Source organism: Calidris pugnax, unplaced genomic scaffold, assembly GCF_001431845.1.
Source record: "Calidris pugnax isolate Ruff unplaced genomic scaffold, ASM143184v1 scaffold8, whole genome shotgun sequence".
NCBI classification, from domain to species: Eukaryota; Metazoa; Chordata; class Aves; order Charadriiformes; family Scolopacidae; genus Calidris; species Calidris pugnax.
This window is the reverse complement of record NW_015090830.1, coordinates 12,502,513-12,518,578: the sequence shown is the minus strand read 5'-3', so window position 1 is coordinate 12,518,578 and position 16,066 is coordinate 12,502,513. Positions and strand designations below refer to the sequence as shown.

The 16,066-nt window shown below is 41.4% G+C and overlaps 1 protein-coding gene across 3 annotated transcripts in view; it reads right to left on the bottom strand.

Annotated features, from left to right (window-relative positions):
* CDH20 (cadherin 20, type 2) overlaps window positions 1-16,066 on the bottom strand; it is a 133,668-nt gene that overhangs the window by 99,956 nt on the left and 17,646 nt on the right. The window contains exon 1 of one of the 3 annotated variants that reach the window (XM_014941058.1): window positions 15,806-16,049. The exons of 1 other annotated variant lie outside the window; for it this stretch is intronic. The gene's annotated coding sequence lies outside the window, so the exon portion shown is untranslated. Of the gene's footprint in view, window positions 1-7,286; window positions 7,413-15,805; window positions 16,050-16,066 lie in introns of those variants that run through there. One more of the 3 variants, XM_014941059.1, reaches the window with a different exon arrangement.

The following is a 16,066-nucleotide window of genomic DNA, read 5'->3' as shown; positions in this document are numbered from 1 at the left end:
AAGATCAGAGGCAATCCCTAAAAAAGCAATGAAGAGGAATCCAAGAGCTTTGAACTTTTGCTGTGTATGCTGCCTGGGTTAGACTGGGTGATGCTGGCACACGCACACAGGAGTGGAACCATGCCCAAAAAGAAACCCACCACAGGGCTCTGTCCCACTTGAATCCCCCAAAGCAAGGATGTTACCTAGTGGAAACACTACAGCTGCCTAGTGTTGGCACTTGTTCCTGGTCATCTTTTTAGGTTGACTGCTTCCACCCCTCCATCAGCCCTGTTTCTCACGCTGCTGAGAAGGGGGTCAAGGAATTTGTTTTGCTCTGCTCCCCATGGGGTCATACGTCACTGTAGCATCCGAGTGCCTTCCTGCAGAGCATTAAACGGCCAACATCTGCCCTGTGTGGTTCATTCTCCCTCTCATCCTACTCCCAAGGGAGAGCTGGGTATGCAGTGTAGTGTTTTGTTTTGGCAGGGCTTTGTTTTTGTTGTTTTAAATCTACACACTGCCATATGTTAGGAAGGAAAAAAAAGAAGCACCTTGCTTGTGAAGGAGAAGGTGGTGGGGTTTGCGATGGCCATTAGTTTCTGAGGGTTTCTTTATAGTGCCAAGGTCTCAGCCTGGCTTCCCAGAAGGTGGAGCTTCCCGCTGGCTGCTACAAAGGTGCAAACTTCACAGATTGTCACAGGGAGTTGGAGACGATCATGGACTAGAATCGCATCTCTTTCATGTGTGAAAGTGGTTCAAGTCCAGCTTTGAGCACATGCACAACATTTCTAAAGAGCCTGATGCTTTGCTATGCTGGGACAATACATAGTAAAACCTACTCTATCATAGGCTTTTTTTTTTTCCTTTCCTTTTCTGATTAATGTCATGTCATCTTGAGGTTATCTCCAAGCAATCACCACGGAAGGATAGAAAAGAAGATATCAATGTAAGTTTTGAAATATGTAAGTGGGCAAATGTGCTGCTAGAGATACAAGTGTGTTCAGGAAACATTTAAAGCATATTGCATGCTTTCAGTATAGATCAGAACAGTACACAAAGGAAGGCAGATGCAACTTTTCTAGCCTTGTGTCTTCGTCCTACAGGTTGCACAAAACGGTACTTCTACAGTTCAATACTATGGACAAGCTCAGGCTAAAAACACGCATAATAGCAAGCCTCCTTTATGGTCATTATCAAGTAAGACAGGGAAACAGAAGGCTATGAAAAGAAGACAGGTATATGGTAGAAATGCAGTGTAAGGATCTAATGTATAACATCAGCAGAAATAATAGAACTAATACATTAGTTGGATGAGTCTTCAGTAGATAGAAAGGACAGGGCAGGACCTCTCACCCTGCATTAAAAGACTGTCACTTTCACTTTCCTGAAGCCAAGGAACTTTTGGAATTCCCTGCTCTGAGGAGCCCATTGGAAGGGCTCATCTCACTGGGAAGGGCTGGTTCCCTAAACGGCAAAACTTTTTGCACTCACGAAGGAGATTCTCTTGGGGGTTACTCCTTCTCTCTTCTGCTATATTTTTAATTGACACGTTTCCTAGAGTTTACTTTTATAGGATGCTGATATTGGAGGGATTTAATATTGAAGATATTCTTCTGCATGACGGAAACTTTGGAGCATGTGTTCAGATGCCTATGATTTCTCCAGTCTCGTGCACACACAATCACAGAGAGTGATGGCTGCAATCTCACTCCAACTACAAAGTCTAGATTAGCTAAGGATCACTTGAAAAGAAATGTAGCAGTACCTATTATTTTTCCTTTTACAAGAGATTTAAGATAGAGTATTTACTATGATCATATAACTTTTACATCAGATGGAAAACCAAAATTTCCATCTTGCAAGAAGTTATAGTATTTGGCATTTCTTCCAAGTCAGGCTAAAATGCCAAAATGATGCAATTTTTCTCTCCATCAAGATTTTAAAAAGCAGTTTTAAAAGGCAAAAATGTTAACTTCCATGTTATGAAATGAATCATCTTGATGTTGGGGGGACAGGAGGGATGTGGTTGACATTGCTCCTTGATTCCACCTAAAACACCACAGCTGGGAGCTGATATTCTTGGCCCACTTGTCTCCATCTACCCCATGGGTCCTTCTCCCCAGCCAAGCTTAGAGCCCCACCAGGCATGACAGTCCCATGGTGCTGCTGTTCTCAAGATGCTTCACACCACTGCAAAATCTCATCCCAAATACAAAATATATATGTCAGCCAGATTTTCCTCTGTGGAGCACTTTACCAAAAGGTCTATTTTCCCCATGAATATTTTCAAATTTAATGAACTCCCTTTTCCAACAGGAAAATACTTAATTTGACACTTTTGTGATCAAACCTAGTTGTTTTATTACAGCTTGCCTTTTGAATCCTTTGAGTGGGACTATCAAGGCAGAATACCAGGTAAGAACACCAGTATCAAGCTAGAGTCTCAGTGTGATGTGTAGATAAAGAAGGACTTTCAAAAGCATTTTAGATTAATCTTCCTTCACAACTGCAAGTTTTAAAAGTACTATTTGTAAGCAATCCTTTTCATCATTCTTTTCATAGTAACGTTGGTTTTAAAAATTATTTTACACCTGGGAATCAAGAAGCACACTGGAAATAAACGCTTTTCTATAAAACTCTTAATAAGGTAGAGACCTCATCGGGAATCACACAAGGTCTACCATTATGGATAGAATGACCAAGCCAAAGGGGGAGGTCATCACTGTAACACAACAATAACAAAAAATTAATTAAAAAAAAGCAGAGACCATCAAGCAACCAAAAATCAGTTTCTATGAACACAACTCAGACCCTCTTTGAGTGAAACCTCATTCTAATTTCACCAGCATTACCCCAGGGAAACTAGCGAGCTTGCCCTACTGTATTAAAGAGCAGAATAACAGAGACATGCCATGTTGTAAAGATTTTATACATCTTTCTTTGAAATACTGACATGAGCCATTTTCCCAGACACCAGTCTGTCCTGAGATAGTAAATTCTGGATCTTTAAGATAGATAGGGTGTAATTAAAACTGGAATATGGCCTATGGGGAAAGATCTCTCCCCACTTAAATCACATTGTTTTCATTGCTGTACTGGTGTAAATGGTATTTTTATGCATGTGTCCAGAAGAGAATTCAAATGCAATATTTCTTTTCTACTGCTGAAATATTAGCATTAAAAAAGCAGTATTTTACAAAAGTCATATAAACATAGTGCCTCTAACACAATCAATTTTGTTGGAATTATTTTACACCAGCCTTCATCCTTGAAATGATATCCCTTCCTTTGTGGAATCTTTTAAAACTTAAAAATGTTATTTGAAGTAAGATTCGACAGTACATTAACTGGGAAAAATCAAAGTAGTCCTTTTTTTCCCAAGCCCAGAAGAATTAATTTTGTTGCCTCTAAAGAAGAACACACACACAACTTTTGAACAGGAACTGACCTAATATTTCGGAACACCCTGCATGCAATTAGCTTCTTGTAAGAGCCATCTTTCAAGCAGTCTTTTTCTGCCTCTGAACTCCAAAAGCTGCTCATCAGATCCAGCAAAATTAGGATATTAATAGAGAACCATTTATCAAGCTCAATAGGTTTGTTAGAGGCACACTTGCCTAGTTAACCAAAACTGTCAGAGTGTCTTTTAAAGCAGAAGGATATTGTTAAGGCCCTCCTGAAGTCTTTTTTTCTACTCCAGATTTTTGACACCAGTGTTTCCCCAGCAGTGGGCTGGAAGCAGTGCTTAGAAAGTGGTGCTCAGATGGCAAAGGGTCTTCCCAGAAAAGGAGCCCTCTTTGGCTATGGGGTGGTGTGACAGCTCCATCCCAAGATGTCAAAAGGGACACTCGTTACAGCAGGGTTTATACTGGCACCCCTTAGTGCTTTATGCATATGGTGTTACTGGTGGGTGTCAAAAGCAAAGAGAGCTGCTGTCCTCTCAACTCCAGGGCTGGCAACCCGTGGCTCAGAAACTCCGGCTTAGGATAAAAAGAGGAAGACATCTGGTGAACTGGGATGTTGAACTGGTAGTACGGGAATGGGAACCAGGGGGCTAGCCCCAATGTTTGGCTTCTCCCCCTCCAATCTTGCTCCTTGATGGCCCGTGCTGTTCTCTGAGCATGCCCTACTTTCACTCTGCCTTGTGTTTTTAATCCAGTGGTCAGAATTGTTCAGCAACATTTTGATTTTCTAGATATAATCTCCTTCAAGTAAAAAAAGCATATATTTTTTTTTTTTTACCAGAAGCATATGAACTTCAACATTTTCCAGTGAAAGATTTCTCAGATCAGGGCTCTCTCTTGTGACTTTCTGAGAGACACAAATCAAAATCTTGACCTATTCATTCCTAAATGTGAATGCTCTGACAGCTCTTTTGTCTGAGCATTTCCAAAAGTCTTTGGTTTCCTTCTAAAACATGATGATTTGAAATCTAAGCAAGCAAAACAGAACTGTGATCTCCCAGCACTTTGATGCAGTCCTATGTCCTACATGTTTGCACAGCACAGGTGTCTGCATCATACCTGGCACCTGCAGGTATCTCTAAAATGCAAATTATAACTATTAATAGAAGTTGTACCTTTGCCTGGTGCTTTGGTCTCAGAAACCTAAACCTCATGCATTTCCTCAAGCACCCAGGTCCACTGTGTGGACAAAAGCAACAAAATCCCTGTTGTATAAGGAGATTTGGAACCAAATTCAAAAATTGCTCTTATCTAGAGATATAATCCCATCAGATCGTGGAATCTTTGGCTTTGCCAATGGGGTGCCTAGCAGTGGCAGATGTAGTATTAAGGTTGAACCCTTCTCCCACCCCATCCCTGCCTCACTTGCCTGTGGCTGCGGCTCTCGTTTATTGGCACCATCATTGCACAAATTTCAGATAAAGCAGTACCATTCTTTTCTCTCTTTTTCATTAAATATTTAACATGCCACATCTGTGATTTTTTCTATTTCCAGGTTTTTTTGAGAGAAGAATATTGAAGTTATCTTACTGACGTTGACAATACCCCACACGTGACACAGGACAAGAGGATAAAACACTGGAAATGCTGCCTCTTCCCCCTTTCCATCTTTTTTTTTTTTTTACTTCCTGTAAACATTACTGGAGAAGATTGTACTGCAAAGTCATAAATAAAGTATAGTTGTCAGAAGCTACGGTCTTAAAATATTCTAACGGTTTGTTTGTGTTCTCTCCATAAATTGTTTATTGGTCAATATGGCCAGAACTTTCAAATATATCCTCCTTTGCAGTTTTCTGATGTTTTCTCTGTTCTAAATACTTTCATCTAGTATTGAGCTTTGAAAAAACCTACTTTCTACCTTTTCTTCATTGATGAGAGATTTTCCTAACGTTAAACATACAGATTATGCAGCATTACATTACCCTGTGTTTCTTATCCTTATGGAGATTGCTAGCATTAAAGGAGAATTGTATGATTGTTACTAAAGTTAGTATTGGCAGTAGGGTTATGCAGCAGGGGAATGATTTTTGAGTGGTCTTTATCTATGCAGTAAAGCAAATCAGAAAGGAATAATCTCTGTATAAAATATTGCTCTAATTTGTATACGACTTCACTGCGTCATGTACATGTTCTTCAAGTAACAGACTGACATTGTGAAATGGTACCCTGATGAGTAAATTTTCATAGAAAGAAGTTCATCAAAGCAATGATTTCAGACGTGTGTCTGAATAGCCTGTGAGCGTATAGAACCAAAGATATCTCTTTAGCCAGAGATGATATCAATCATTAACATATGAGAAAACAGACTTCCTTCTAACTCTCCTGGAGCCCTGCAATGCAGGGGGTCTACCAATAAAACAATCATCCAATAAGCATAGGATGATATTTTAAGGCAGAAGTGAAGTGGTTCGGTCCCCTCTTGATAGCTCCTGAAGAGAGACCAATGGACTTAAAACCACTTTTAAATACACATAATGGCTGATAAATTGGATATTTACAGCCAGTAAGTCAAATATGTTATGACAGTTTGTAATTGCTTCTTCAATAAATAACTTGATAAGTTCCAGGAGAAAAGAAGGTAATTTATCTCAGAATAAAACCAGTTTTGGTCCACCAACTCTTTGAGGACAATTTGGTAGGTAACTGTAACTACATGGGGAATTTGGATGCTCAGTGATCATTAAAAATAATGGGAAGTTAAGTGTCCAGATCCTACAGCAGCTTCAAAATTCTTAGCCATACATTCCTGGTACAGTCACTTTTTACCAACTGCAAAGGCATTAACACTGAAGCACTCATAGCTTCAAAAAGAAAGACAAGAAATTGTATAAAAACTTATTTGAAATAGTTATCTATGACCATTTTACTGACATTTTACTAAATTGCCATCTGAAGAAGAAAACAAATAGAACACCCTCTAAGTTATTTTTGATATTATTAATGTTTCAATAGAACAAGGTCCTTGTAATCAAAGAGTTGACTGTTAGAATTGACAACAGAATTTAATGAAATCTAGGCTAGGAATTTGTATTTAAAAATAAGACACCTACCTGCCATACATCCCTATATATGTTTATTCTGCATAAATACCTATACAGCCCATAAGGGATTACAGTGGTAATGCAATGGAGTGCCTTCTCCCAAAAGTAAGAAACACATGAATGGGATGGAGATAGCAAATAGTTAATATGGAATAGTTGATAGCTCTACTGTGTATTGCTACTATTAGCCCTGGTTCATTCATTGCCTCAATAATAGTCAGGTATTTAGCAGTCATCCAAACACAAACGTGTCTTAATAGGAGCTTCTTCCATTGCCTCAGAGCAGCATGACAGCAAGCATGAGGGCACTTGAAGAGCTATATGGGGCAAATGGGCAAGGAAAACTGACCAGCACAGACTGACAACTCTGTGTTGAGTGGGTCTCTTTTTTTTTTCTCTTCCCGTTCTCTTTTCTACTCATTTGAATCTAACATCCAGTACCTTCACCCTCGACTTCATGTGGAGATGTACCATGCGCATGAGTCAGCACAACTAGCCCACCTAAAACAGTGGATCCTTAACCACAGCGTATTTAACACATCTCCCTTAGCAATGCCCCTGAACTCACCTGAATGAGCATTAATCTTTCCAAAGTCTCTACTACAGAAGGAAGAGTTAGCCATGATTCAGTCCAGCATTTCTATATAAGAGTTCCATTACGTATATAACCCCAAGATCTATGAAACATTGCTGACAGACACCTTTCTCTTGAAATATTGATGAGCTATAACCTGAAACTTCACACCCAAACCTAGGAGTCAGATTTTTTTACAAAACCCCTCCAATACCCTGTACTCACCCCGGAGACTTCTTGTGGGATCCAGATGCTGTTATTCCAACCTCTATCTGTTACCACAAACTGCTCTGCTTTCTGCCAGGCTCATTCACAAGCTTGTGAAACAGTTATTTGTCTTCTTTTCATATTAGTCCTTCTCCAAGTCAGAGCCAAATTCTATACCTGCCACTGATCAGATCTGTCCTTTTTTGTCTCTGTTATTTTATGAAGACATTTGTCATTTCCTTCTCTGTGCCTCACTATACAAATCCTCTGTTTCCTTGCCCTCCTGCAGCTTCTTCCTCTGTTCAGTCTCAGCAAGGTTTTGTTGCTATTATCATCATTTTCTCTCAACATGCTCTCTGTCCTCTTGAAGGGTGGTTTGACAGATCCTCTCTCGTCATCTGCTTGAAGGCTGATTTCAGCTCTTCCTTATAGCACCGTGCCTATGTGCCTCCTCCGCTACAAGTGCTTAGCATGGAGCTTGTTCTACAAGGGCAATGATGCCCCTTCTCCCAGGGAGGGTCACAGGGACGTAAGGTGTGCAGGGCTGTGGGCCACAGGCACTAGTCTGATAATGTCAATAGTTGACTGCTGCCTTTCCAATAGGCCTGATAGCTCTTCCCCTTGTTGTTATCAAGGATGTGCACTAGTCATTTGACAGGATCTCCCTGCGTGTCCATGGGGTGCCCAGAAAAGAGGATGTTTAGGCTTGCTATCAGAATAAAATTACCAGCCTGTGCTCACTCCCCCTTGCCTTAGAGAGAGATGTCTATGAGGAGCAGGCACCCCTAATTGTTTGCATGGTGCTTGCCCGTCTCCAAACCACCTTCTGAAGGAGGCATAAGACTACAGCAAATACATATGGGAAGAACAAACCAAACAGGCAAGTGGAGTGGCTCCTGTCAGAAGATATGGGAGTTGGTTGATGCATGCAGCCCTCCTCTGACAGAAACTGAGTGTCCAACTAAAATGGTCATGCACCACTGATACACACTCTTCCAAACTTCTATCTGGGGAGGTTTTCATCTGCCCTTCACACGTCCTTCACAAGGCATGCTGATTTCCTTCTTATTTCTTTGCTCTGTTCCTAAAAAACATATTTTTGCTGTGAAGCCTTAATATATTGTACCCACAGGTCAAGCAATACATAATATGTACTTGAATGGTTAATGCCCTCCAGATTATGCAATGGATTGGAGGATGCTTGGGGCAAAACTTCAAATGTTTTTTTTGTAGGGAAATGCTTCTTTTCATTTAGGAAGCTCCCCTTTTCAGAAGTCAGTCTCCTAATTCTCACTGAGAATCAGCAGAACTTCACCCGTTCAAGCACTTTGCTCCTCTTCAAAGGTATCTTAAAATTAAAAAATAGGCAAATTTCAGCAATGGGCTAAGCACACAGAAGGCACTCCATATATAATAATCTAGTGAGGTACCCATATTCTTCTTCAGAGACTTGCCAACTAGTAATCTACTACTGCTATTTTAATTTACATTACCTTACATGATTGCAATTCTAAATTAAACTCATACAAGCAAGGAAATTTATAGTTAAACCTTTCACTCAATCCTTAACTTGCTTTGCTGTAACTAATTTACATATTGCTATGGCTCTTAACTGTGTCTCACAACATCTAGGCATGTAGAAAGTTTCATTTCATAGACTCATTTTTTACCTTTGATTTGCTTCTGTAGTAGGCTAAAAGGAATAATGTAGAAGAATTCAGCCCCAGTGTGCTCTCAACTCGAAAACTGTTAGCACCTCTTGGGCTGCGTTGTTGGGTGCTGCATAGTCCTGCAGGGCCAACCTTGCACAGTTTGGTGAGTGTTTGCTCCATTGGGTATCTACACAGAAGCATGAAGGGCTTCAGCCCTTCTGAAAAAAGTGAAACAGTTTACAGAAAGGCCCTCCTGTGAAACACATCCACATGTTGCCCGCAGGGGCCCCACAGCAGTACTAACTAGCCCTATTCCTTCCCTCTTTGGTAAGGACGTGGACATGAACTAATGGCATGGACCCAACAAGAGCACCTCAATGCTGTCACCAGTTAGAGAAGTCAGGAGAAAACACAAATGGCCAAAAGGAGAAAAACAAGAGAGAAATTGAGAAGGCAGTCCTGTAACGTGGACACCTCAGTGTTTCACTGATTCCAGCTCAAGCTTGGACTGGTTACGGTTTGGGGTATCAACCCTTACATGCTCAGGCTTTTGAAGAGCTATTACAAAAACAACAGAGACAAAAAACATACAGAACACATTTGACAGCGTACCTTCACCTCGAGTACCTGAAATCCCTTTAATTTATTTCTTAGCATACGAACTATACTTATGCTTTTCAAAGTAAAACAAGTGGTTTAAAAACTGGAACCTCCTGAGACTGCATGAAATGCTCCTTTCATCCATTCATTCTTTAAATGAGGACCAGAGTCAACTCCTTCCCAGCAGCTACGGTTTCTCAAGTCTGCAAACACTTTTCAAAGGTGGGCTCTGTCTTTTGGAATACCATCACGACACGCTTGGTAGTGTTGTAGCTGGTGAATTTTAAGTATTTAACTTTCAGATGAAATGTATGTAACTATGTTAAAAATTCCTGTGAAAAAGTAGGTCTTATACATGCGTTGCAGTCAGTTTTCACAGTTCTATCGTTTTTTAATTACCCAAGGCATTCTGATTACAGAGCTACAAAGTAATCTATTTAAAACTGGGTTTTACAGTGATTTAATAGGCAGAAAAGGCATGCAGAATTAGGAAACATTTACTTCTCTTCCCCTTCTTATATTGCCAAATACATTTAAATCAAACTTGTTTTAAAACCAAATATTCCCAGGGTAAGGACTTTCATATCTACTTCTAGTTAAGTTTTTTCTGCTGAATTAGGAACCTCTGGCAATTTCTTCCCAATGAAATGTAAATAATGACATATCGTTAACTAGCAGCATTACACCACTGAAATACTCAGACGTGTCTCGCTTGCCTCAAACTTCCCTTTCCTTAAGTGCAATGCCTTAGAGGCAGCACTGTTTAAATGGTACAAAGTACTCTACTACCACCAGCCTGAATCTTTATTTAGGAGAACAAGCTTCACATTCTTCCCTGCTAATGCAGTATATGGGCATGTTCAGCTCCTCCATAAAACACACTCATACACTATTACTGTCTGAAACAAGGTACAGTACTGACATGACAGATTCATGTTCCCAGCTGTGACATAAGGGCTCTTTGACAATGCCCCAGTGAAAGACCTATTAAGAAAACATGTGCCGGACAGTGCATCTGATGCAGTTAAATGCTATAAAAGATTTTCCAGGTGTTAATGAGTTACGCGAGTAGAATGAAAATGAGATGGATCCGTGCACTTGGAAATTCTCAAGAAGCAGGACTCGGGCTCTCAGAGAGACAGACAAACAGCGCTTTATGAGCATCACTGGCCACGCTCTGCACCTGACCACCAGAGGTGATGAGTGACCCTGACTGTTCACTGGGGGAACTGTTCATTGAGGATCGTTTGCATGGGAAAAGACAGACTTTCATGTCTTCCTGCAGTTTACTGCATCCTTTTTACTTTTCTCTATTTGTGAAAAAGCACTAGCTATTTTCTCCTTTTTATGCCCCCCCTTTTTTTTTCCTCCACAAAAAGAGAAGGAAAACACTCTGCCTGTTACTTCATTTCTTGTTTTAAGTTTTATTGGGGATTCAGCTTGACCTAGTACAGATAAACTGCCATTTAACCCATGTTAAAGTACCACCACTTACAGTTCATGCTTTTAAAGGGCAAAAATAGACTCTTTCACATACTTTGAAAGAGCGGTGACTAAAATTTTTCAAGGCTATGTTGGGGCTTAAGATATATTCCCTTAAGCTATGTATAAAATAATATGTATGGGCAGCCCCTGATATTTCAGAGTATGTGCATACATTATCGTGTGCATCACGCATCTAGAGTAGAATTGTTTATTCATATCATCTGTTGACTTGATAAAAGACTGTTTCATTTCTCTAGCATGTGTGAATTTTACGGTTACTGTCCTTGAGGAGCTAAGTTTTGTTTTATCTACATATGACAGGTACAGTGTGGGAAGGCTGCAATGCAGATTTTTCCATGCTGTTGTGACCACAACCTCACTCTTAATCCTGGCATACAATTGTCTCCGGGAAAAAAAGATAATTTTGTCTCCATGCTAATTCTAGCTTGATTTTCCTTAAAGGGAAAGCTCCCAGTAATACAAGAACCAATGGAGAGTCTCCTCTCAGAAATTAATTTAGACCCACCTATTTTATTTCTCACAATGACAAGTGAGTACTATTTTATCTTTCATTTCCAATCTAATATCTCAAGTCATCTTCCCACTCTTCCCCCAACCCAAGAGAGTTACTTAAATTAACTTGGAGAACTAAATTTTCTTAAATGCATAAGAAGACCAGGTGGAGAGAACGAGCAAACCAGTCTAATAGCATATTGACACACGTTCTTCAAATTCATGTCTTAGGAGTTAACATTCCTCTGGTTTGCCAGGTGTCCTGTGCAAATGTTGCATTCATACAATGTAGTATCTGACCATTTAACCATATGTCAAACAATCTCTGCTATGACAACCAGATGTAGACATTGCCATGGAATGAAATTATCATTTTATTAATTACCCTTTAATTAGTTGATACAGCAGAGAACATGCAGTAATTTAGTCATAATTGGCCTGACTGAGGCTCAATACTTACAGGGATAGAATCTGTTTGTGAGACTACTTGTTATGAATAACAATTATGTCTGTGACAATGCAATTTTATTATGAAGATGTACTGTGCATTTCAAACGACTTTTAGGTGTAAGATAGTATTCAAGATTTAACTACAATTTGATGGCATATGTTTTCCTTGAATAAAGTGTATAATCCTCTGTGTATTTTGCTAAATATATTATAACAATGCAAGGAAGACCTCCTCCCAAACCTACTGTGATGGTCAAAACATGTTCTTGATGAATTTTATTCTAGAAATGAGAAACCACTTGGTAAATTTTGTATTTGAAAATGAGGAAAAAACACTTCAGACTTCTATCAAAATCTTGTTACAGCTCTCCAAATTATTCTAGAGTTTAACGTGGCATTTGTGCAAGGGGTACACTATGCAGATTTTTGGAAACATTTTCTCTTAGCATGTCGCAAGCAGAAACTTGAGCAGCGTGTCATATGTGATCACTTGATTGCTACACCTTTTGGATTTCTGTAAGAAGAGTAGAAGATCCTTAGGTCTGCCAAACCGTGTAGGTGCAATTAAAGTTAGCAACGTCCCCCTCTAGACTGTACTAGTAAGTAAAATGCCTTGAAGACATCCTTTCAATACAGCTTGCCATTTAATCAGGAATACTCTTCACAGATAGAATACCGCGTATTACTGGTAGGACAAAGCACATTCAACAGCTTAATAAAGATTCTTATAAAGTAGATCTTAAAGTTGGCCCTTACATACTCAGTTGTTATGTGATGTTTTTACCAGCACTTTGGACAAAACTCTGGAGTCACCATTCTGTTCTTGCTCTTCTAAACTCTGTGACCTGAGTGAAGACTGCAGTGTTTCATATTAGTTTTATACTGTTAGACAACATGTCTTGTGCTTTGTCCACTCGTCTTTCTACAAAAATCTTACAAAGTGCAGGTCAAAACCTTCAACAAACTCAACTTCAACAAAATATAACAAATTGCTTTACTTGTCAGCATTGAACAAAAGCACCTTTTGTTTGTTTGTTGGTTTGTTTTTGGTTTGGGTTTTTTTTCTGTAATGTGTAATCCTAGCTTTCTGCATGTGCAGTGACAGAAAATCATACTGAACTGAATTTCTTTTTAAACCTTGCCCAATTCCAGCACATTTATTTATTTATTTATTTATGATGGATGAGCAGGCTACATGGATGTCTCCAAGCCAAATGCATCTTTCATATAACTACTCTAAAGTTATAAGAAGGATGAGTCTGTTTCCTTTACAATTAGACTTTGAGTAATTCTTTTATTTTGCTCAAATGACTATGGCCTTCTTTGTAAGTTGCCTTTGTTTTAAACCCAACATTCTTCTATCCCTTCTGAAAATTAATCCACTATTACACTTCTTTATCACAAATGTGGAAAAATATGCTATATAGGAAAGAAAAACATTTTTTGCCTATGGTGCCATCTTCCAGTTAATATCAGTGAGTCATATTCTATTGCTTGTAAGTGCATCTTGCTCGACAACTTATAACCCCCTCCAGTACAAATACACACAGGTTGTGTTTTCCTGCTGTGTCACAGGGAATAGCTAACACAGTGTAACAAGAGATCATTTCATTAGATTACCATGAAAGAGTCACCGCTGCAAGGAACTCGAGTCGAACGGGGACACAATCACAGTGCTAAAAACTCAAAACAGTTTACCATTAAAACCTTGTGTGCCTGTTTGAAAAATGTCTTAGAGCAGCACAAAAGCTGGCACCATTAGCTTCCATCCCTGCTGAGTTGGCAATAAAGTGCACACATAAGTAAAATGCATTAATTGGTATTAGTCAATCTAGTTAAGATGCTCATTCTCCAGGCATCTTCAGATTTCATTTCCATAAAATAGGATTTCTTTAAGTCTCATAATTTCATTTTGTCCAGACAGAAATTATGTTGACACAGTGGCAGCAAAAGCCCAATTACACCCCAGCTTTGCAAAGGTGTTCTCTATCTCCATCTAAATAGACCTGGACCCACGTGCTCCCAGTCTCACAAAAAAAAAAAAAAAAAAGACCTGCCGAAGAGGAAAAAGTGATACATTTTTCTTTTGCTATTTTTCCTCCCTTTCCCCCGTATTTTTCCTACTGTGCACTACTGATTACTGCACTTTAAGATCAGAATGAACAATTAACTGCCTAATTATTCCAGTCACACCAAGCCACAATGAAATCTTTATTCTGTGTTTACAGCAATCTTTGGCAGAGACTGTCTTGCTGTTTTTAAACCAAGAAGAACTGCTCCCTTTGGCTCCCCTCAGCATCAGCTGCCTGGGTTTCAGAGCTGGATGCCAATAATCAGCCTCCTTTTTCTCTTCCAAAGTGCCTATTTTTTTTTTTTAAAGAGTGAAAAGACCTATTCTCATCAACTCCCCATATATTCTGCCTGATTTATGTCCCAGCCACTGGGTCTCTTCCTTCCGTATCTTTTACCATTTGTGTCCCCCCGCGCCCCTCCTGCAGCGCCCTCTGAGCCCCGGAGCCCCCCGGAGGGGGGGAGCTGCTTCTCCGGGAGCCCCGGTGAGGCGAGGGGGCGGGAGGGGGGGGTTAGTTTCCAGCTCCTGCTGTGCAGCATCCCCCTCCTACACACGCACACACACCTTTTCCTACATGTTTTTCCGCAGTCTGCGGAACGCCCCCGCGCATCTTTGCCCCGGGAAAGTTGGAGAGAGCCGCTCGGTGCACCGGGAGGCTCTTTCTGCCCTCGCTCCGCATCTCCGGACCCACTCCCGCTGCACTTTAAGATCAGAATGAACAATTAACTGCCTAATTATTCCAGTCACACCAAGCCACAATGAAATCTTTATTCTGTGTTTACAGCAATCTTTGGCAGAGACTGTCTTGCTGTTTTTAAACCAAGAAGAACTGCTCCCTTTGGCTCCCCTCAGCATCAGCTGCCTGGGTTTCAGAGCTGGATGCCAATAATCAGCCTCCTTTTTCTCTTCCAAAGTGCCTATTTTTTTTTTTTAAAGAGTGAAAAGACCTATTCTCATCAACTCCCCATATATTCTGCCTGATTTATGTCCCAGCCACTGGGTCTCTTCCTTCCGTATCTTTTACCATTTGTGTCCCCCCGCGCCCCTCCTGCAGCGCCCTCTGAGCCCCGGAGCCCCCCGGAGGGGGGGAGCTGCTTCTCCGGGAGCCCCGGTGAGGCGAGGGGGCGGGAGGGGGGGGTTAGTTTCCAGCTCCTGCTGTGCAGCATCCCCCTCCTACACACGCACACACACCTTTTCCTACATGTTTTTCCGCAGTCTGCGGAACGCCCCCGCGCATCTTTGCCCCGGGAAAGTTGGAGAGAGCCGCTCGGTGCACCGGGAGGCTCTTTCTGCCCTCGCTCCGCATCTCCGGACCCACTCCCGGGTCCCGAGGGCGAGCCGTGCCGCCGGGACATCCCCCCCCCCCCCCCCCCCCACGTTGGTACCCGAGCTCCCAGGGAAACTCCGAGGAGACCCGGTGCGGGCTTGCTCCGTCCCCCACCGCCCGCCACTTACTCCACCTCCCCCTCTGTCAGCGGCTGGGCAGGCAGGGGACCGGGGAAAGGAGGAGGAAATAAAAAAAAAAAAAAAAAAAACTTTCATGGAGAAAAAAAAAAAAAAAAAAAGAAGGAAAAAAAAAAAGAAGAAAAAGAAAAGGAGAAAAAGAAAAGGAGAATGAAAAAATATAACCAAAAAGGAAAGGGAAGATAAATAAATAAAAGAAACAAACAAACAAAAAAGACAGGAGAAAAGAAAAATTGGGGAAAAAAAGGGGGGGAAAGGCAAAAAGCCTAAGAAAAAGTCCCCGAAGGATAAGGGCGGGTTACCTTGCTGTGTGGAGGAGCTCCCGGCTGCCTTCCCGGCGAGGGGACTTCCCTCCTCCGCCGGGTGCGCCCCTCACATCACCGCGCCCCCCTCCGCCGCTCCTTCTTCGCTCCTTCCCTCCGCAGGGGCCGCGCCGGCCGCCTCAGCGCAGCGCTGCCGCTCGCTCCCGCCTCTGCCTGCGGAGGGAGGCTGCGGGGGCTGCGCGGAGGAGGAGGAGGAGGAGGAAGAGGAGGGAACCCCGCGGCCGCCCCGCTCCCCGGAGC